Genomic DNA, 22,502 nt, shown 5'->3' with positions numbered 1-22,502 from the left:
TTAGAGTTTGGGATGACATTGGGGACAATACAAACAGAGTCCTTATCTGTCTTAGCAAGAACCGACTAATTAGTCTCATTTAAATTACTCGGTAATGTTAGAAGCGCAATAAAGTTATTATTTAGAGGCAGAGAAGTAACCACAGTGAGATTTTTGAAATGAGATAACATGTTGCCTCTGAGAAATCGAACAAGGGATGAAAAGAAAAAGCCAGAAACCACTGCATTTTTTTTTTCATTAGAAGCTACATTTCAGTTAGAGGCAAATCTGGGAACTGGAAGTAAAAAGGATATCTGGGTTCATTGTTGTCTGGACACAACAGAAATACGTGCTATAAATGAGAAGAAGACATGAAATCTCCCATAGACAGAAAAACAAACAAACAAAAAAGATACTGGATGTATTGTTCGTCCAAATCAAATATGAAACCAAAATGAAATGTTGTAGTTTAGAGCCAGCATGAAGCAGTCAGGTATAGAAACAAAGGTGTACCCCAGGGGGTTCCCAGGAGACCTTGCCTCAGTGGAGAACTTAGTAGGGTTAGTGAGAAGACCAAGTACCCCAAAGATGGTGTGGGAGAGTTAGGGGCAGCGCGTGCCCTTCAGATCCAGAATTCTCCCTCTTGCTGGCTCCACCATCTTGGACAAGCTCCTTAATCTCTTTGAGCCTCAGTTTCCTCATCTCTAAACTAGTGATAAAAATGCAGACTTCACAGGGTTGTTCTGAGGATCCGAGGTAGGGCACGTAGATAACCGAGCAGAAAAACTGCCCACAGACCACATTCAATGGATGCTCCTTGTTCTTCCCCCATTTCATAAAAGACTGCTAGGTTTTGGTTAAGCAATAAACTAAGTTAAATTGGGTCCTGCAAAATAAATAGACCTAGATAGCATCAAGCAACATGAAGGAGGGAGATCAGCGTGAGAGAGTCTGAAATCAAAAGAGACCAGAGAGGAGTACCTCTGCAGAGGTTGGTCAACTGCAGGAAAGAGGTGAATCATGTTCTGAGGCCCCACACCTGGGACTGATACCAGGAACACTAGATTTCTGAGGAAAATGGACACTCCTTCCGAACTCCAGAGCAGAGCTAACCCAAACCCACCTTCGACAGGTCTAGTACATAGTATGGAAATGATTAAAAAGAGAAAGAAGTCATCAGGAGGCATAGAATCTTGAAGTGTGAGAGCCTTGCGTGGATGGGTATCTGGATGTGTTAGAGGCCTCAGAGTGCCTGTGAGAGTCCAGTGGAAGAGGAGTCAACAGGGATGTGCCACTGGGCAAAAGAAAAAATGAAAAATGAATGGGATCACAGGGTCACAAGCAGAGGACCATCCCAGTATGCTCATTAATGAGTCTAGGCCAATGCACTCCCAGCAGGTGGGTTGGCGCGTGTGGAGAGTGTCAGGCAGTTATAGGGAAAACTGGAGCTACGTAGCTCGTTCACCTCCAACTTGCAGTCTGAGAAGTTTGTCCCCTTTCTCTGTAGTCATTGTCATCATTAGCATTACACTGTTGATAATCAAGTTGGGGAAGCTACAAAGGGAAATGGTGACTTTTGGGAAACCCAGGCTTCTGTCAAGGGTAACAGTCTTTAAAGAAGCTGAGCAGATGAGATCCGTTTGAACCACAAAATGAAAGTTGCAAAGAGCATCATGGGAAGCTTCAATGGCTTACATGTCAATCAAAAGCAACAGGACGACGTAGAAGGTTTGCTGAGTTTTCAAAGATCTCCTAGAAGATGACAAATAGAGGAGGAGATATCGGGAAGATGGACGGAAACCCAGGCTTTAAGGTATTGAGGCAGGTGGTGGGGGGGGGCAAAAAGGACTGTCAGTGTAGGTGATGAATGATGGGTCAGGAAGATGGGGGCTGATTCAAAGGAAATAAAATGCTAATATCTTCTGAGTACCTCCCCCTCCTCCGACCTGTTGCCAAGGTTACCTGCCTCCAGGGAACTGTTCCTCCCAACAAGGAGTTGTTAATGGATGCCTGCTGGGCTGCTCCCTTCCAGCCTGTAATCCTGGAAGGCTCATTTCTCACCTTTTGGCCTTGTAGGCAAGATAAGGGGAGGAGAGGGCTTGCCAAGAAAAGATAAAAGGGGTAGGACATCCCCACTCTCTCAGACACAAACTTAGACCCACTCGTTTGAGAAGGAGCCTCTGTCCCTTTCTCTCTGCGTTCTATCCTTTAAGTAAAACCTTTGGTCTTGCCTGGGCATTTCTCGGGTGCTCAATCTTCAATCCCCAGGGGGAGGGACACAATCCTGATTCTCAACACCAGTACCAGCACACTGGTGGTACTTCACTTCTTCAGATGGAAGAGGAAGTCTCACAGGAGCATCGGCTGCCTAGTTGTGGTATGAGTCCTGGCCAGGCTCTGGTGATCTTTCTAGAAGTTCGCTGTAAGCCCACATTCCTATGGAAACTATTCCTGATCCCACAGTCTGGATGATTTTTGCTCCTAGAGAACACAAAGAGACTTGAGGGATCTCTGAACCCATCCAGTAAAAAAAATAAAATAAAATACAATAAAAATCAATTCATTCTCAAGAGGAATTAGTCAGAGTCAACCACAAAAGGGCTCCAGACTCCCAACACGGAACAACTATCTCAGTCGACAAAAAAAAAAAAACATTCCTCCTTTAATGAGAGAAAAAGAGATAGCCACACAGATTTACCACACAAGATAGAAGAGACAAGAGGCCTGTAATTATTCTTCTCAGAAGGTGGAATATTTTGATTGTTAAATTATGCAGTCTGGGATATTTTTAAATTTTTCAGTTAAAATGCTGCTTTTTTTTTTTTTTTTTTAATTTAACTGTGCCATTCTGGAAGGACATAGAAGTGAGGTCACAAGGAAGAGAGACAGGCAAGTCTTCTGAGATTCATTAGGCATCACGAAGGAATCTGCTCTGGTATGAGGCGTATATCCTGTTGCGAAGTAGACCTTGGCCCCCTTCATCATTAAGAAAGGGATATTATGCAGAGTTGATGATCCAGGAACACGGCTGGGGTTGGAGCTGTATTTGCCAGTATGACTCAGTACACCAAACTTGCTTTAGATGGAGCCATCCCAAAGAAGAAATGAAATGCATACATACATACACCCATGCACACGCCTCTCAACAGGCCACCCACAGGCACCGACCAAATTCCAGGACCCAAACTGACTGCCTCGAAATTCAATTTAAAAAGTTTGGGGGTGTGTGAATTGGATGTCACTTTGCTTCCCAGAATTATTGAGGGAGGAGGCTCTCCCTGAGGGGCCAAGGGTGCTCCAGTCCGGTCTGGAAAAGGTCCATGCTACATGTTAAAATAAAACTCTTGCTATTCAGAAGTGGTTGCTTCCAAATCAGAGTGGGATGCTCCCTAGGTCATTGGGCAAGTCTGAGATATTTTGAGGTGGCTGGGGACATGAGATGTATAAAGGGTACCAAAGTGATAGAAAAAAAATGAAAAGTATTGAGATTACTTATAAAAATAATAACAGATAATAATTAGTGACTTGAGAGTTGGATGTGCAGTTCTGTGGCTGAAGGTCAGGTTATGGCAGAGGCTGTGGCTCTACAAAACTGCAATGAAGAGAGATCCTCAGCCTTGGGCAAAGGTCAAGGGTCAAAAGAGAGAAAAATAGCCAGGAAATCTGTCACTTTGAGTTCATGGGAATATGGAAACAAAACTAAAATCCAAACCATGAGGTCAGTTCGAAATGCATCATAGATTAAGAATATTGTAGGATAGTTGAATTTGCCTGGGACATCTCATTTTATACCTATTGTCCCACCCAGTGTAGCATTGTTTTGTTTTGTTTTTTTTTCATTTTAACCAAGTACTTTTATTAGTTTCTATGTTAAAAAAAAAACTTGGATGAGCTTTAAAAATTGGAAATGCTCTTCCAATTTCTGCAAGTACATTTATTAATGCATGAGATCCAAGAGGACCAAATCTGGTTCTCAATGTAAACTGTCTATAAGACATGACAATCCTCCTCTCTTTTATCAGTTGGTTTGTTTGGTTGCTTGATTTTTGTTTTGACTTCTCAACAGAAGATCCTGAGATTATTCTGAGGCAAATCATTTATTTCAGAAACAAAGGCAAATGAAACCAGAGGTGGAACACAGGAACACGGGATGGGGAAGAGCAAATCAAAGGTGCAGAGTCAAGTCAGCTGCCTCTGAAGGCAATTGAAGCTCAATTTTACTGGGCCAACTTGAGGACCAATGTAAAATGCTTGCCTCGTGCTTATCCCACCCACCGTGGTATATTAAGGTCTAAAACACAATGCTGATAACAGGTTGGACGTTTATCAGTTTCATTTGCTGGATAAGCTTTGGTGAGACACAGTCCATTCTTTTGTGCCCACACATAACTTCCATCTCTATCTACATGGCTACTCTGGTCATGGACATATTATACAAGTCCTCAAGTAGCTTAAAAGAAACACTGGTTGACCACTGCTGGTCACCTTATCTACACAACTCTTTTGTTCAGTGCTTTCTATGCAATTGATACTCTTATAAGCATGGGTATGAAACATAATGTTCTACATATGCCATGCCTACTTCCAAAGGTCCTGCCACATCTTTTCTTTCTAAACCAGTGTCTCTGATCTTGTAATAGTTCACATTTGTAGTACTCCAACTGTTGAGCGGCCAATTCTAGAATGCCATTCTGAAGATCTGCTTCCTAGGACCATTTCTGGTACCGGCTATGTTTACTTAGATTTCTCCAAAATGAGATTCTAAGAAAAGAATTCAAGTGGAAGTAGTTTATCTGGGAGGTGAAGGAAAAAACTAGGTGGTGACTAGGGAAATATGATAAAGGAGAACATTTCATAAGGGACACCCTATCCATCTGTAGAAAACTGGAGTTTAGTCTCACTGGTAAGATGCTGGGCAGCCTTTCTAAAACACACCCTGGGTTTATCTTCCCAAGGAAAAAGAGTTGGAACCCGTCTATATGGACTGCTGGCAACTTTGGATCATGGGATTCTCCCAAGGTGAGAGAGTAGGGGAGGTTGGGAGACGTCTTTGCCTTCTGTGCAGGCAGCGAAGAAGGATCCAAAGGAAAGAAATCACTTTAAAATGGGAGTTCATAACCCACTTGAATCAAATGTATGAAATATGAGATGTCAAGAATTATGTAATGTTCTGCACAACCAATAATAAAAATTTGAAAAAAAAAAAAGAAAAAAGATAAATAACCAGGGATCTATGAGGTGAAGTGGGAAAGGTAGGGGATGCTGCAGAGGTGAGGGCATCAACTATGCCAAAACTTTCCAGGTGCAACATAATCAATGTCCTCCCTTTCTTGGGCAGCAAACAGGCTGCCCCTGCTAAAATGTATTATTTCCTGACTTAAAAGGCTAGATAGAGATAGCTTATGTCTTTCAGTATCCAGGGAAGGTGATGTCCCGTCCTGCTGGTCCTGTTTTCTATTTCTGGGCTCAGATAAGTCAGTTTATTCTGTGGCCTGTGATTAACCTGGAAGATGATAGAAACCACCATGCCCTGCAAGTCTGAGTCAATAAAAAAATGTAAGAAAATGTGGGTAATAAGAAATATGTGACATATTGAGATTTATCTAAATCTTGGTACAGTGATTGATCATTTGTTATAAGATACACATCTACCACTATTTATCTTAATTTTTTGGAATGTTTATTTACTTGGATGCAAACCCTTTGACATCAATGAGCTTAAAAAATAGAAGTCCATATTTAATCAATTGAAGTAATGGATTCCTATTTCTCAAGAAAGTTCTTACTAAACGTGTAACAGGCACAAAATTTTGTCATTTATGGTTCACCAGAGGAATTGTAATGATAGTGATCACCACACTGAAGGCCACAAACAGATCTGCTCAAGAGGCACTGATGACTACTGCAAATGTTGGTTGATGTTTAAGTAAACTATTCTAAATGAAAATAATTTAGCTCTGAATTCTGTTAAGGGTATATTTACAGAGACTCTGTAAAGCATACCTCTTCTGTTAGGGCAAATTAGTTGATTTTTTTATAGTTGTAGATGGACAGCCTGCCTTTGTCTTATTTGTTTATTTTTATGTGGTGCTAAGGATCAAACCCAGTGCCTCCCACATACTAGGCAAGCGCTCTGCCACTGAGCTACAGCCCCAGTCACAAATTACTTAATTTTTAAAATCTCCGATTCAGATTTTCTTGAGCATGTAGGAAACTACATATGATATGATACCTGTTAAAAGCATTGACCCCATCAGTAGAAGAACTTCACCAAGAGTTAGAAATATAACAATAAGTTTTCTATGAGACATTAATGATCCAACTAAATAAAGACAGCTAACTTAATCTCAGTGTTTTTTAGTCTAAATACAGTATGCAGTGTCAGGAATTTGGAAGTTCATTCCACCAAAAGCGAAAAACTTAACTTGGTAAAGTAGGTTAAAAGTTCAGCCTTGAAGACAAAATATTCTGCTCTGTGGTGATAATAGGTATACAAATTTTGTTAGAACACAATAACATACTAAAGTTAAGAAATGGATGGAGCATGATATGTTTGGATTGGTTAGATGAACAAATAACATATTGTTATGCCCAAGCCAGCTATGATTTCCCGATATATCACCAATCAAATTAGAATTGGCAGTGCATGTAACTTACAAACATATATATATATATTATATACACATACATATATATATATACATACACACATATACATATATGTAATTAAATATTATATATGCATAGAATGTTTTATGTATACATGTATGTATATATGCATGCATTATTATATATGTATTGTGTGTATTACTTAGAGAATATGTATGTACATATGTATGTTTGTGTATATGCACACATAGAATAACTGAACTAATATTTTTAGACCTTTATTTTAATTATTTATTTATATGTGGTGCTGAGGATTGAACCCAGTGCCTCACATGTGCTAGGCAAGTGCTCAACCACTGAGCCACAACCCCAGCCCCTAACTGAACTAATTTTGTGAGTGTGAAAGAAACAATGCTGAATACAAAATAAAAAGCCCCATTGACATGAGAATAGTTTCTCTTTGCAGCCTATCAGCAATCAGATTTCAGAAGTATTTGAGTATTTCAAGAACTGATTTGTGAATCAACTTAAATTCTTTTCAATAGTATTGTACTTTCATGTAAATGAAAGCTTTAATTTTTGCTGCATTTCACTTTGAATCAACTGAAAATCGTTCCTTGAAGAATTAAAAACAGTTGTTGAATTTCAACTTCAGCTTTTAAAAGCTTCGAGTGAGTTGCAATTATTGAAAACAAAACGTGCAAACAGGAAAAGATTGAAACTTATGCCTAAGAAACTTATGTAGTAGAGCAACAGAGCAGAGTAGGATGCGTGCTCACATGGTATACAAGAATTAACTGTATTCTGTATTAGTGTTTTTCTCTTGCTGATGTTTGAGAGTAATATTTTGATGGATTGGATGCATTTGTGCTACGTGATGAAACTGGATTAAATTAAGACTTATCTCACAACATCTAATTTAGGCCAAACATTCAAAAGGAACTATACAGAGACAACTTATTGATGAATTTTGTCTTATAGAAATATTTGTCAAATAAAGTTTCTTCTAAATAAGAAAGAAAGATAGTACCTGTAAAAGTAGCAGCCCAAAATAGTTGTATATTTCAATATAGTGAGAATTAGGAGTTAGAATACCTTCTAGTACTTAGTAAATATTGATCAGTGCTCCATGTGTGACATCTTAGCCCCCATTAGGAAAACCATTTTATTTGTTTTCCTCAGGTTTATGGTGATATAATTCAGAAATAAAACTGTATCTAATTCATATATATAATGTGATGTTGGAAATACCTATATATTGAGAAATGATTAGTACAGTCAAGCTAATAGACTTTTCAATCACCTCATAGTTACTGTGTGTGTGTGTGTGTGTATGTGTGTGTGTGTGTGTGTGTGTGTTGAGGATTCTTAAGATCTCTTAGCAGATTTCAAGTACACAATACAGTATCATTAACCATGGTCACCATGTCACACATTAGGTCTCCAAAACATACTCATCTTATGCTAGTCTGTACTCCTTGACCAATTTCTCCTTCTTTCCCTCACCCTCTGAACCCCCTTAACCACTCTTCCATTTCCAGGGGTTCTGTAGTTCCATTTCCTTAATTTTAAAGACTGTGGCTAATTTTCATAAGGATATCCAAATTGATTTCAGCAACACTTATTGAAAAGACCAACTTTTTCCTCCATCAATCTTCTTCTGGACACTCAATGCTCTTCCATTGTGCAATCTGTCTGTTCTTGTACCTACACTACACTGTCATAATCAATAACAATTTTTTGTCATAGTCATTGCCTAATTTTGTGTGTGTGTGAAAGAAATGATACTGAATAGAAAATAAAAAAGCCCCATCAACATGAGAATACAGTTTCTCTCTTGACATCGAGTCATCTAAGTACTTTCATTTTGTTCTTCTTCAAGATTTTTTTTGGCTTTTCTTGGATCTTAGCATTTTCATAGAAAGTTCTGAATTAGTTGTCCAATGTTTATGCCCCCCCAACCTCTTTAGGATTGTTGGAAATGCACTGAATTCATAAATCAGCTTGTAGAAAACTGAAATCTTAAAATTATCTAGTTTTTCTATCTATGAGCATGGTATGCCTCGACAATGACTTAGATGTCTTTGATTTCTTTTGTCAATTTTGTAGTTTTCAGTTTGGAGATCTTTCAAAACCTTTGTTATTGATTCCTTAGCATTTAATGATTCTGATACTGTTGCAAATTATAGTGTTATAAATCTTCATTTATAATTTTTATTGTTAGTATATAGGATTGCAATTTATTTTTGTTTATTGAACTTGTTTTCAGTGATATTACTAGTTCATATATTCATTTGAATATTTTATTTGTCTGTCTTTTCAATTTCCTACAGACACAAACATGTCTTATGTGAATAAAATAGTTTTAGTTCTTACTTTCTGATATTTATAACTTCTATTTATTTATTTTGCCTCTCTGTGCTGTCTTAGACTTCCCGTACAACTTTAAACATAGGTGTTAACAGAAGACACCTTGGCTGGGTCGATAGACATTTATAAGGAAAAAAGTGAAATAATCCCCTACTTTACACTATTCTCAAAAATTAACATGACTAATAGACCTAAATTTGAAAAGTAAACCAATTAAACTTTTAAATAAAGCATAAGAAAATGTCTCTTTATCTCCAAGAAGACAAAAAATTCTTAAATAGAACACAAAATATTTAAAAGGAAACATTGAGAAATTAAGATTCATTAAAGCTAAGAATTTCTGTTTATCAAAACCCAAAATTAAAGAAAGCAACAAGGCAAACCGTAGCTTGGAAAAATATATTCACAAACACAAATTCATTAAAACTGTATTCAAGATATAAAAATAACTCTTACAAAGTAACAGGGGGAAAGACAGACATCCTGACAGTAAAAAAAGAACAAATTACTTGACCAGATATGTTTCAAAATATTGAATCCAAGTAGGCAAAAAGATAAATGACACTACAAGAAAATATATTACCATCTACCTAAAAGAGTGGCTAAAATTAAAAAGACTGACAATCTCAAGTGTTGACAAAGATGTGGGGCAACTAGAACTCTCCCCACTGCTAATTAGAGTGTAGACACTTTGAAAAGCTATTGGGCAATGTCTCCTAAAGTTGAACAAATACCAGACTGACCCAACATTCCATATACCATGAGTAGGAATGTGTCTATAAAATAGATATGATTTGGCAATGGGGCAGGGAAGAGCATTATGGGTATTTTTTTCTTAAGTTTTTTTTTATTGTTGTGTAACAAATTGGCTTCAAACCAAACCACTTATTTTAGCTTGTATTTCAGTAGGTCAAAAGTCTGGCACTTTTGGTCAGCTTCTCAAAACCATTTGAAAGTATGGTTGATGAAGCAGAGAGCCTTATTAGGAAACACAGAGATTATGTTGCTGAAGAACATGCCCTGGCTACAGGTTCCAACTCTGGCTTAGCCATTTATGGTTATGTGCCACAGGATGACATTTTGGTCATCAACCGATCACATGTAAGAATATGATTCCATAGATTATATTGCTAGCTCCCTTATGATGTTTGCACAATGATGCAACCAACAAATGACACCTTTCTCAGTTGTAAAATGACATGCAATCCTTCTGATTTTGTGACCTCAGAGTGAGTACTTTCCTGCTTTAGGCTCCAGTTTCATCACTTAGAAAATGAATTACTCCAACTAGCTCAGTCCTCAGCCCCACTTACAAGTGCCTACAATCTGAGAAAGGTTTTTATAAAAAAAGGGAATAAAACATAACCAAAAAAAAAAAAAGAATTTGTGACAGAGACAATATATGGCCCATATATTTACTTTCTGTATCTTTAAAACAAAACAAAACAAAACAAAAATGTTTTCCAACCTCTGTACTGAATCAAGAGTTGCCAACCTATGCATTTCTTTTTAAAGCAGAAAATCACAAACTTCTACTAAATGAAATTCTATATGGAACACAATCCAAATATAGATGCTCCTCAGCGTTCGATGGAGTTACATCCTGATGAACACACTGTAAGTTGAAGATGTCCTTAAGTTGAATATTTTGCTTCATACCAGACGACATAGCTTAGCCTGGCCTACAAATGCCTCCTCAGAACACAGTAGCCCGCAGCTGGGCAGAATCATGAAACACAAGCCCATTTCATAATGAAGCATGAACTGTTGTACGTCTAGCATCACAGGAGAGCATGCACCACATTGGACTAACCCAGTGAAAAAAATAAAAAATTTAAAATTAAAGTACAGTCATTACTATCATCCTTCTGTTGTTTCCACACCACGACAAAAATTTTAAAACTCAGAAGTCAAACCCTTGTTAAGGTGGGGATATCCTATTTCAAACTAAATAGGTAGAACTGCTCTGGATGGGAGGTCTCCATGGTTGGCTTAGGGCCCTGTTCTCTCATCTTCTCTCTTGTTCTCTGCAGACTTTCCAGGCTGTGGGTGGAAACCATCAAGTTTAGGAGGTCTCCCGGCTCTTCCAGGGTTAACGTTCTGAGATTGTTTCCCGACTTGGCCAGGGCTGCTTGGAAACTCTTTGGTCTCCCAAAAAACTGAATGTGGTTTAATAATGCAGCCAATAACTATTATCGTGGTACAAAGTGGTGAACAACCACAGGCTCCAACAGAGTCGCAGAACTGTGAATAAGGCAATTAGATCTCTGCCCTCTTTTCTCAAGAGTTTCCTAAAAGTGTCACTTTCACCCCTTAAACAAGCCTTGCTGAAAAGGAAACCACCCCAGACAGGATTGCTAACCACTCATCAGAGGAGAACTGCCCACCCCAGGCCCAGCCTGAGCTGGTCTTTACAGTTTGGGAAGTCTGCTTTTTTTAATAGGAGCAATGAGCTTGTACTGGGATTTTCAAGCACAGAAACCAAGTCAAATGGGAAGTTCTTCCTGGGCCATGTAACAATGTTTCCTTGCCCAAACCAGAAAACAAACACCAGTTCCCCAGTTCACAGAGGCACTGGTTTCTTCTTCTGAAGGAAGAAGAGAGTGGGCAGCCTCGGAGAGCTGCCCAAAGTTTTGGTCTTTCTGCATATCCTTTGAGGAAGGGGCCTTCAAGGTGATGGCCTGAATCTCAAGGCCATCATCCCATGAGCCAATGATTCTTCTCTCCAGAGAAAAGGGAATGGGGTGGAACAGATCCCTCTTCTTTGTGCATTCGGTATCCTATATATATATATATACTGATGCTCTCTCAAGATCTGATATGTTCACAATGATCTGATGATCACAATCATCTCTGCCTCTCACCCCTGCTTCCCTATTTTTAATGGTTTTTCTTGAGTTGTGCATTTATTTTCTATATTTTGTTTTCATCTTTTTTTTTTGGCTTATAATTTATACCTTTCCATGTAAACTTCTTGTGATTGTTCTAAACGTTTAGTCAGAGTCAACTATCAAATAGTCATTTCAACTGTTGTTAAAGAGTCATGGAATATGACCTATGCCTTCTTTCCACTCTGGTATGGTTTTTGGATGAGAAGTGGCCCCCCCCAGAGCTCATATGTGAGACGACAATGCAAGAAGGTGTAGAGGTGAAGTGATGGAGTTATGAGAGCCTTAACCCAATCCGTGAATCAATCCTCTGTTAGGAGTAACTGAGTGGTAACCGTAGGCAAGTGGGACATGGCTGCAGGAGGTGGGTCCCTAGGAACATGCCTTTGGCTTTATAAATGTGTCCTTGTTGAGCAGAGCTCTTTCTCTCTGCTTCCTGGTGAGGCCCTGAGCCAATTTTCTTCACTATATATTTTGGTTATGATGTTCTGCCTCTCCTCAAGCCCCAAGGAGTGGAGTCGGCCATCTATGGTCTGAGACTTTGGTGAGCCCCCAAATGAACTTTGTCCCCTCTAATTGTCTCAGCAGAGAAACAGCTGACTAAAACACAGTCTTTGCTCTATATTTTTGTCATCATTTTCCCTTCGCACTGAAATTTTATTATTCATCAAAAATATTCATCCATTCATGCATCTACTCAGATTCGTTGGGCACCATCGGGTGTGAGGTTTTAAGCTAAACACTGAGGATATCATGCCATCCATAAGGCTGAGTGGTTTCATGGAAAGAATAAAAGAATGGGAGGTTATTAGTACCAGACCAGGTGGAGGAAAAGAATGATAAACCAGTGGGGAAGCAGATTCGTTAGGAGATGTCTGGTACACTACACGGTTTCCCCTAAAGATTTCATTTATACCCAATTTGGTATGTCCGTTTCAGTTGCTGTAAGAACACCGTGACCTGGGTGGCTTAAAAACAACAGACATTTACTTCTTACAGCTCTGGAACCTGGGAAGTTCAAGATCAAGACACTGGTAGATTCCGTGTCTAATGAAGACCCACTTTCTGGTTCATAAAAGGAGCCTTCTTAGTGCATGGTTAAAACTAGCCAGATCTCCAAAGTTGTGTTTTTGTTCTAAATTAGGACACTACTCCCATTCATGAGGGTCCCACCCTTCTGACCTAATTACTTCCTAAAGAACCCACTTCTAATGCCATCATTTCAGAGGAAATTTCAATGTACGAATTTTTGGGGGGTGACATAAACATTTAAGCCATGGCAACATGCAAAGGTGGAAGAGGCCAACATGGCCCCTAGATCGCCAACTGAGGCATCTGGGTAGAGTATGACAATATCATAAGCTACGTGGGAAATATAGAAGGAGAAGCACATGCAGTAACAAGAGGTGGCACGAAAGCCTTGTCAACGCAGTATCAATGGCATGATCTCTTAGGGGGCTCCAGAGTGGCTTGAGTCATTAGTACAGAAGGTGGTCCAAAACAATTAAAAATATTTTTAAAGGAAACAAAAAAAAATATGTTTGCATGGAACTGAAATACTGACTCTGAGGCTTCTACTCACTGGTCTTCTTCGACTAGCAACTCAGAATAAATCTAATTTGGAGAGTCCTTGAAACTGAGTTCCCACACAAATATCTCTGAGCCAAGTGTTTACACATCTAATCCCCATTAACTCCCATTATCATTTTTCTTCATTTTTGTGGACCCACAATTTGGTGATGATTCTTTCACACCCTAATTGTTTCATTTTCCAATTAGTTCTTCTTGATGGTCTTCACAATTAAAAAGCAAGCCTTTATAGGTATCAAGAAAGCTGAAGCCGGGTGCGGTGGCACATGCCTGTCATCCTAGGGGCTCAGGAGCCTCAGGCAGGAGCATCACAAGTTCAAAGCCAGCCTCAGCAATGGTGAGGCACTAAGCAACTCAATGAGACCCTGTCTGTAAATAAAATACAAAATAAGGCTGGGGATGCACCTCAGTGGTTGATTGACCCTGAATTAAATCTCTGGTACCAAAAAAAAAAAAAAAAAAAGGAAAGAAAAGAAAAGAAAAAGAAAGCTGACTATTGAGAAACTCAGTAATCAAAGTCATTATCCCCTCTGTAGCCAGGTTACTGACTTCCCTTTTAATGAGCCTTAAACAATCAAAGGAACACACACAAAAAAACAAAACAATTATGTCCATCTTCATTGAATTGTAGGGTGTTTCCCCCTCCTTTGGTTTTCTAGCAAAGATTTCTCTTAAGTTTTTTATTCATGTCCAGAAGTCTGTGTCTCACTGACTCAAAAATACCATTAGTGCAATTTTTTTTTCCTTACAAAACAGCACAGTGCTCAAGGCACCAATTATCCTTCTATCCTTAACAGTGTTTTTACTGTACTCGTTTCTGGACTAGCACAAAACCAACAGTTAAAGATCTGACCTTTAGAACCTTCTCAGATCTATGGATCACTCCAAGTTTAAAGGCCCAAGGTTGCTGTCTCGATGGGAGGAGGCCACCCATCATCTTGAAGGAATGGATTACATTTCTCAAAAACACCTGATTCCTAGTGCTGCTTCTTTTGTTGTTCTTGGGACAAAGATTATTTTGTGGCACTAAAATTAATACAGGAGTAAACATTTGCAAAATGAAGAAAAAGATAAAAGAAATATTTCCAACTGACTATAACCCCATCACCATGAGAAATAGCTACCACTTTTTATTGCATTTTCTTCCTGAATCTCTTCTAAGAATTTATTTTCACAGTTAAGACCCAGACGTATTTTTTGTTGATGTTTCCTGTTTTTAACCTCATATGGCACCATATGTATTTTTACATGTCACTTAAAGTTCTTTTTCAACATTATTTTTTAATCCTTATAACATAATCCCCCATATGAATTATTTCAAATTCTAGCTTAATAATTTCCAAATTTCTGGTCATTTAGTTGGTTTCCAGAGTTTGGGTTGTCACAAATAATGCTGTAGCAAAAATCTTAGTGCATGAAGCTTTAACTACATTTTGAATGCAAGTTTTGTATTCCCAGGTATAGAATTTGTGATATAGAAGAAATATATTTTTTAAAGCACAAAGAAATTTCTGTTCTTTTTTTTTTCTACTCATTTTTACTAAGCTGAGACCATACTATACATATGTACCTGTTCAGTATTTTTTTTAATGTCCCTTTGCAGCAATACTTTATTTTTTTTTTTACATTCATGTTTCCAAAGTGTTGGAAATTTTATTTTTGATGACATTTTTTTCTGGTACCAGGGATTAAACCAGGGGTGCTTAATCCAGGGAGCTACATCACCACTGACTTTTTAAAAATATATATTTTTTTATTTTGAGACAGGGTCTCACTGAGTTGCTTAGGGCTTCTCTAAGTTGCTAAGCCTGGCTTTGAACATGAGATCCTACTGCCTCAGCCTCCAAGTCACTGGGATTACAGGAGTGCACCACCACGTTGCACCACCACGTTGCACTTTCGATGACATTTTTTTTTAAATCTATGTGTATAAATCAATTGCATCTTTATTCTTTCCATGGGATAAGAAAGGTAAAAGACTTTTGTGAAAGTTTCTGAACACACACGTAGAATCCTATTGCATTATTGTTTAATTTAGCTTCTATGATCACAAAAGACATTGGACATTTTCATGGCTTTTTGATGCATCCTTTCCCATTTTGATTTTAATTTTCCTTTAATTAAGGTATGGTATCTAGATGGTGGAGGACATGGAACATTCTAGGTCTTTTTAACAGCTACATTGTTATCCCTTCCTATGGATTCGGTGAAATTGATTCAGCCATGCTTCTGTAGGTTGACATATGTTTCTAGTTTTGGATACTCAAGCACTGCTGGAAGCCTTCCTGTTTGAGTCATGCTAGGAAAGATTTTCCCCTTCGAGGTCATATAACTATTCTCCAATACATTCTTTTAGCATAGAAATTTAATTTCATATTTGCATTTTTGGAATTTACATTTCTGTACACTTAAGAGATCTACTTTTGTATTCCTTTCAATAGTTATCTAACGATCACTACATAACTTATTCAATAATCCGTTCTTTCCCCAAAGTTTATTATGTCTACATTTGCACATACACTTGTATCTTTTAATAAGCTCTTTGTTCTTATTCACTAATCCCATCGTGTATACTTCACATCCCTTATATCATAAACTTGTAGTACACTTATAATGCAACAGGACAAGTCTTGATGCAAATGTCCTTTATTTCAAAATGTTTTGCTGAAATCCATCAATGAATGCTAAAGTTACTAGTTGAAAGCTTAAACAGAAATAGGATATTTGTAGAGTTGTGTGCAAATATTTAGCAATTAAAAAAGATAATAGTAAGTTTACAGTGGAGGGATCTGACAGATTGCACTTAACCTGAGTGGTCAAGGTTGACATCACCAGAAACACATGTCAACATCGTTCTTATATGATGCACTGAGGACGGAGCACCTCTGAAGCATCCTTCCCTGTAATGCATAAGCTCCATCTAATTACAAGAAAATGTCAAGACAAACCAAAGCCAGGACTCTATGAAAATATCAAGAGTATGGAAGAGAAGGAAAGAGCAAGGAATTGTCACAGATTGGAGGAGGCCATGGAAATATGACAGCTACAAGCGATGGAATCCCAAAACTCATTATAAGTAGGAAAGCCAGTGAAATCAGATCATCTGCCCCATGCTTCTCTCCTAGCTTCTAGTGATCACCAGCGAGGACCTTCAGGGTCCTTGCTTTTGGACACATGGTTCCAATCTCTGCCTCTGTCTTCACCAGGTATCCTCCCTGTGTGGCAGTGTCTTTTAAGGACACCATCATTGCATTTAGGGCTCACCTTAATCTACTATGATCTCATCTCCATTAGAACTCAATTCTATCTGCAAAGACCCTCTTTCCAAATAAGGTTACATTCTGAGGTTCCAAGAGGACCCAAATGGTGGGGGGGTTGCTGTTCCACCCACAGCACAGGAGTTTTATTTTCTTAGCTACAGTAGGGGCAGCACCCAGGAGACTATCTGCACCAGGTTCATGTTTAGAAAGTATTTGCCTAATATTAAACCAATTGGATTTTTTTTACTCAATAATTAACTGGAGCTGAGGACTGAGTATTTCCTCTGCAGATCTCCTTCAAGGGCTTGCACTTAGGCATGTCATAGACTGGGCCTTAGAGGATTAGAGATTTAGGATCCTTGACTGCTCACTTTTTTTCCTGCTGAAATGGGGAGAAAGAATGAGGGTCAGTGGAGTGGAGGGGGGATGCACTGGAAAACTCAGGAAGGACTGGGCGAGCCATAGCCAGTGGGCCAGATCAGATCCCAGCTCTGCTATTAACTCATTGGGGTTCCCACCCACCTCAGTTTCTCCATCTGTAAGATGGGGATAATTACAGTGCCTATCGCTTTGTTGTGACGATTTAAGAAATGGATGTGCATAAAATACATAACCTAAAGATCCAGAGCACATGGCTATAAAACAGATATTCTTTTCCATCGCCTTGGTGCACAAGGCTAAATGTTCTTAACCTCTGGCCTGCAGGAATACAATCAATTTTGCTTTCTTATCAGACTTGGAGACAATCTCAGGAACTTAAACCAACATTTACATTTTAAATGAGAACCACACCAGCCTCCTTCCTTGTAATCAACTCCAGATGAGAAAGGGATTTTAGTTTTTAAGCTAAATATATAATCATAATACAATCATATTTTAATTACTCTAGGGAATGGATTTTATTTCATGAAACCAGAGAGTGAATCTCTTGCATAATGCATTTGTACCTCCAGCTTGAGATCGCTCCCTATTAGGTTTTCCAATACTTCACTCTTTTCCTTCTTTCTCCCACTTTGCCAGTTATTAGCCTTAGAAACAATTTGGTGGTGGCTGAAAGAAAAAAAAAAAAAAGAATGATATTTGAGTACTAGGAATTCTCTTAAACAGTTGGCTAACATTTTTCATTTGATGCAATAAAATGTGCGTTATTACTCTCATTTTACAAATGAACAAACCAAGACTTAAAGATGCTTTAAAAGAAATAACTTGCCCAAAGTTATCCAAATATTATGTGAAGAAGTCATTATTTGAAAGAGCTGGTCTGGCTCAAAAAGCTGCTATATTTCTTATATAGTACAATGTCCAAAAATTATGACTTAATATGTGTAATCACACACACTCACACACACAAACACACGAATGCACCCATGCTCAGGTTGCACTCCTGAGCTCAACTCACAAACATGCCTTTTTGCTCTAGTGCATTGGTTCATTTGAGTACAGCATTTTGCTATTAAACTGTCTTTGCAAGTTGCCTTATGTTTGAATAAAGATAAGAAAACACAGGAAAGATTAGAATAGCCTAACATTGGCAATATTCACTTTGCAAAGAAGGTGATACTCATTTGGGATTAGCACTTTTTCTCAAGGCCAAACTAAGCTATGCTCCATGTTCCAAGAACCTTATCACATAAGCAGATTAACTTTAATAGGGCACATTGGCACACACTGTTATTATTATGCAAATGCATTTTGAATAACCACTTTAAAAGGAAACAGTCTAATTTTCTTTTCTCTATACTTCTTAATTTTCTCTGTGCTCTAAACAAATGAGTTAATATTGAATCTATGAAGAAACCAGAAAGAATAGAAAACTTAGAACCATGCCTTTCAATTAGAAGCACTAAATTATGTGGCCAAAAATAGGTAAAAATTAATAATAATGATAATAATAATAATAATAATAATAAATTAATAGCTAAAGTCTTGCAAGGATGGGGTAGCTGTCTAAATGTGCAAAAGTTGCTTATATTTATTCCCTGAGGTCTGCCAAAAGGGCAAAAAGAGATAGTAGGAGAGCCTTACAAGGATTCATAATTCTCATATACATACATGAGTACATTGAGAGAAAGCCGGCTCAGTAATTCAATGACATCTGCTTCAAGTTAGATGAACATCAACACCTCACTCCTCCCTCCACACAAAAGTATATATGCATATGTGTACATATACATATATATGTATATATATATGAGATATATATTTGTATTTAATGTAACCACAAATATAATGAACACGTCTCTGTTCAAGAATGAAATAGACTGCCTTGCTAAATTGTCAAGCTCTTTCATTGAAGGTGGCCATAGCAACTGGTTAAAAATGACCAAAAGTTGTTAAAATCCTCTCTGAAGTTTCTTCTACCTCTAAGGTTCCATAACTCTCACACCTGTGGGCACACGGTCATCTACACCAGTGTGTACTTTATTCCTTCCACTTTCAACATCAGCCAGTTTCGACTTGGGATTGATCCCCTCCCCTATCTACTTTCTAGATCAGGGGCCAACAGGTATCTAAGGCCACAGGCCAAATCAAGACAGTCACCACTTTTAGTATAACCCAAGTAGGGTTTTGACATTTTCAAATGGTCAGAGAATTTTAAAAAATAATATTTCATGATGTGCAAAAAAATTATATGAAATTCGGTGTCCAGTATCCATAAAGGTTTATTGGAACCCAGCCATACTCGTTGGCTTATGTATGGTCCAAGACTGCTTTGGTGTAGGACCGAAGCACTGAAAAGTTGAAATAGGTCCTGTTCATCTGAAAAGCTGAACGTACTAACTCCTGCTTTAAATGTAAACCTGTGAGTACTGGATTTGTGGTGTGCATTGTTTATCATTGTTGCTCCAATATTTGGTACCCAGTAGCTTCAATGTTGTGGTCATTGAATGGAAATAAATGAAAGATGATCATGCTCAGAACTGATAAAAGGTCATTAAAACTGTCTATTTTGCAATTATTTTAATCTTCCAGAGACCACTAAGAACTAAAAAAAAGCAGAGGTATATCACCTGCAACCAGGGCTAATCTTGAGGTGTAGTGTATCTGCATAACACAATGCCTTGTTTTTATTCTGATTGGCCTGGATCATACTTTATGGGTCATTAATAATTTTTAGAAATCACCATTAGGCACACTAAGATTATTCCCTTAAAAACTAATGACTTCTAGAGACCTTGCTGAATTCCCAAAATACCTTAGGAAACTTTGTCTTTTCTTACCTTAATCACTTGGCAAATTGAATTCTCCCTGGAGGAGTAATTGTAGGGCATTATTCTCTCCTTTCAACACTGAGAGAAAGCCAGCTCAGCAATTCAATGACATTTGCTTCAGGTTAGACGAACATCAACACCTCGCTCCTCCCTCCACACAAAGAGAACATTAATACACTGAGTCACATTCAACAAAAAGTTTCCCAAACATTTCATCCACAACTTTTTTTTTGGAAACTCATTTTAGAACGCTGAAGTCTGTTAAAAGGTTCTCGCCTGGAATCTCATGCCCCCACCCCCTTCTTTTAGTTATTAGCCGCACAGTACTAATTATCCGGATGGTGTGTTTGCAGCAAAAAGTTCTCCAAGTTGCCTCCCCAGTTTGAAGCTGTCAGGAGAAGAACTGAAGCCTTGCATTTCCTCCCACAGCTTGGTGCTCTAATTAAAGCAATAAATACAGATCCCTGGGAGGGAGAAGTAGGCAGCCAGGAAAGATCTCTTCCGATCCGTTACTCTCACAATGCAATTCTGTAGGATTTCAATTCCAATTCACCAAGGACAGAGGAAGAGCCTGTGCTCCCAAGAGAGAGGAAAGAAATGAGGTAGCTGATGGGTAGAGGAGCCAGCACATGGGATGTCCTCCAAGGGCCAGGGGCAGATGTCTTAGTAGGTTTCTCATTGCACGTTAACCGTCACCAGCCTGATAGGATTCAGAAGGACAGAAATCTCAATGATCATGTGGGTCATGATTTGTGGAATGAACCACATGCTTTGATTTATGCATTGGTTTGATAATTATTGTGGTTTGAAGAAAAAGAAGAAAATGGTTCAAGTTTATCCAAAGGTTTTCAACGATCGTTAAAAATGAGTTTAGCCGTGGAGAATAATACAAAGAAGAAAATTCTTGTGTTACCTTAGATCTTGAACCAAGATATGACTATCATTATAAAGAGAATGTAACTTCATATACAATATTTGTATAATGTCTTCAAGAAACAAGAAGAGAAAAAAAAAACCTTAAAGTCGCTTAATGAGACTACAATTACCAAGTTGCCCAAAGATGTTATAAGAAAAGAAAACAACAGGTCTTGAGGAACACGGATGCGATCGCTTTTTACAAAGTAGCTGTTGATGAAATCAAAATATAAGTTAAATCAAATAACTTTACGTGATAAAATGCCATAGGCTGTTCACTATTTAAAGAGTCAAATATCTTTTAAGTAAATAATAGCCTTCTATACTTACCCTACCTATCTACCACTTCTGTACTGTTCAATTCTTCCTTTAGCTACAGGTTTTCAATTTGTGTCATTGTACTTACACCCAAAGAGTTTTCCTTAATATGTCTTATACATGTCCAGGGACACTGCATTCTCTCATCTTTTATTTATCAGAACACATTTCTATGTCACCTTCATTTTCAAAATACCTCTCCACTAGATATGGAATTCAGTATTGATGGTTCTTTTTTTCTCATCAAGGGTATCATTCCATTGCACTGGTTCTGGAAAGACTTGGAGACGATTCTTACTGCTCCTCCTTGTGTGATCAATCTTCCCCTCGCTCTCCTCTCCTTGAGTCTTCTTTTTATTTCATTCTTCTTTTAGGATTTGTCTCTGGTTTCTCATGGTATAAATATGCTGTGCATGTGTGAGGTTTTCAGGGTGCCTATTCTACTGGGGATTTGCTAGTTTGTAATATTTATGGTTTGCCATTTTCATCAAGTTTAACATTTTTCTTATGTCATTTTGGGATTTTTATGCTGCGGCATTCTTTTTCTGGGACTCTGATTACATGTACATGATACTGCCTGATATTTCCCCTGCAGGGGGGTGATGTTCTGCTCAGTTTTGATTTCAGTCTTCCCTCTGTGCTTGAAGTCCAGCATTTTAAAAATCAAACAGTCAGGGCTGGGGATGTGGCTCAAGTGGTAGCGCGCTCGCCTGGCATGCGTGAGGCCCGGGTTCGATCCTCAGCACCACATACCAACAAAGATGTTGTGTCTGCCGAGAACTGAAAAATAAATATTAAAAATTCTCTCACTCTCTCAAAAAGAAAAAAAAATCAAACAGTCAGTTCTCTGGTCTTTGCTACAGTGTTCACTCTGCTATTTCTGATGTATTTTATTAATTTACTCACTTGATATTTGTTCTGAATATAATAGATTTAGATATCTGCTAGGGTTCTTCTAACCCTTTCCACACTCAGGATGGCACAGTCTCATGGTTCTCATAAGAACTGTAAAAGGTAACAGGAGAAGTCAACCATTATCCCTGCCATTGGAAGTGTACCCAGGGACCCTGGAAACACAACTATTGGTAGAAATCACTTAAGTGTTTATTGAGGGCTTAGTAGGTGCCAGGCGCTGTGCTTGACAATCAAATAAAAAAAAAGAACAAATAAAATATAATTTCTGTGCAAAAGAACATACAAACTCACCAGGAGAAAAAAAAGGCAGGTAAATGCATTATAACATGCAGTGTTTTTTGATGCACAGGACATAGAATGTATTATGAATATTATAATCAGCTACTTCAAATTCTCAATGTTAAGCAGGTACGAGTTTTCACATCAAATAACCATCAGGAAAGTAT

At 38.1% G+C, this 22,502-nt stretch overlaps 1 long non-coding RNA gene across 1 annotated transcript in view; it reads right to left on the bottom strand.

The window, feature by feature from the left end:
- LOC120884131 (uncharacterized) overlaps nt 1-21,956 on the bottom strand; it is a 61,341-nt gene extending 39,385 nt beyond the window's left edge. The window contains exons 1-2 of the long non-coding RNA XR_013436137.1: nt 19,918-21,956; nt 17,644-17,746 (exon numbers count right to left, since the gene is read on the bottom strand). This is a non-coding gene — a long non-coding RNA (uncharacterized LOC120884131). The remainder of the gene's footprint in view (nt 1-17,643; nt 17,747-19,917) is intronic.
- Nucleotides 21,957-22,502: the final 546 nt, after the last annotated feature.

The sequence above is a fragment of the Ictidomys tridecemlineatus genome, chromosome 3, assembly GCF_052094955.1.
Source record: "Ictidomys tridecemlineatus isolate mIctTri1 chromosome 3, mIctTri1.hap1, whole genome shotgun sequence".
Taxonomy (NCBI): domain Eukaryota; kingdom Metazoa; phylum Chordata; class Mammalia; order Rodentia; family Sciuridae; genus Ictidomys; species Ictidomys tridecemlineatus.
This window is presented reverse-complemented; position numbering and strand designations above follow the sequence as displayed.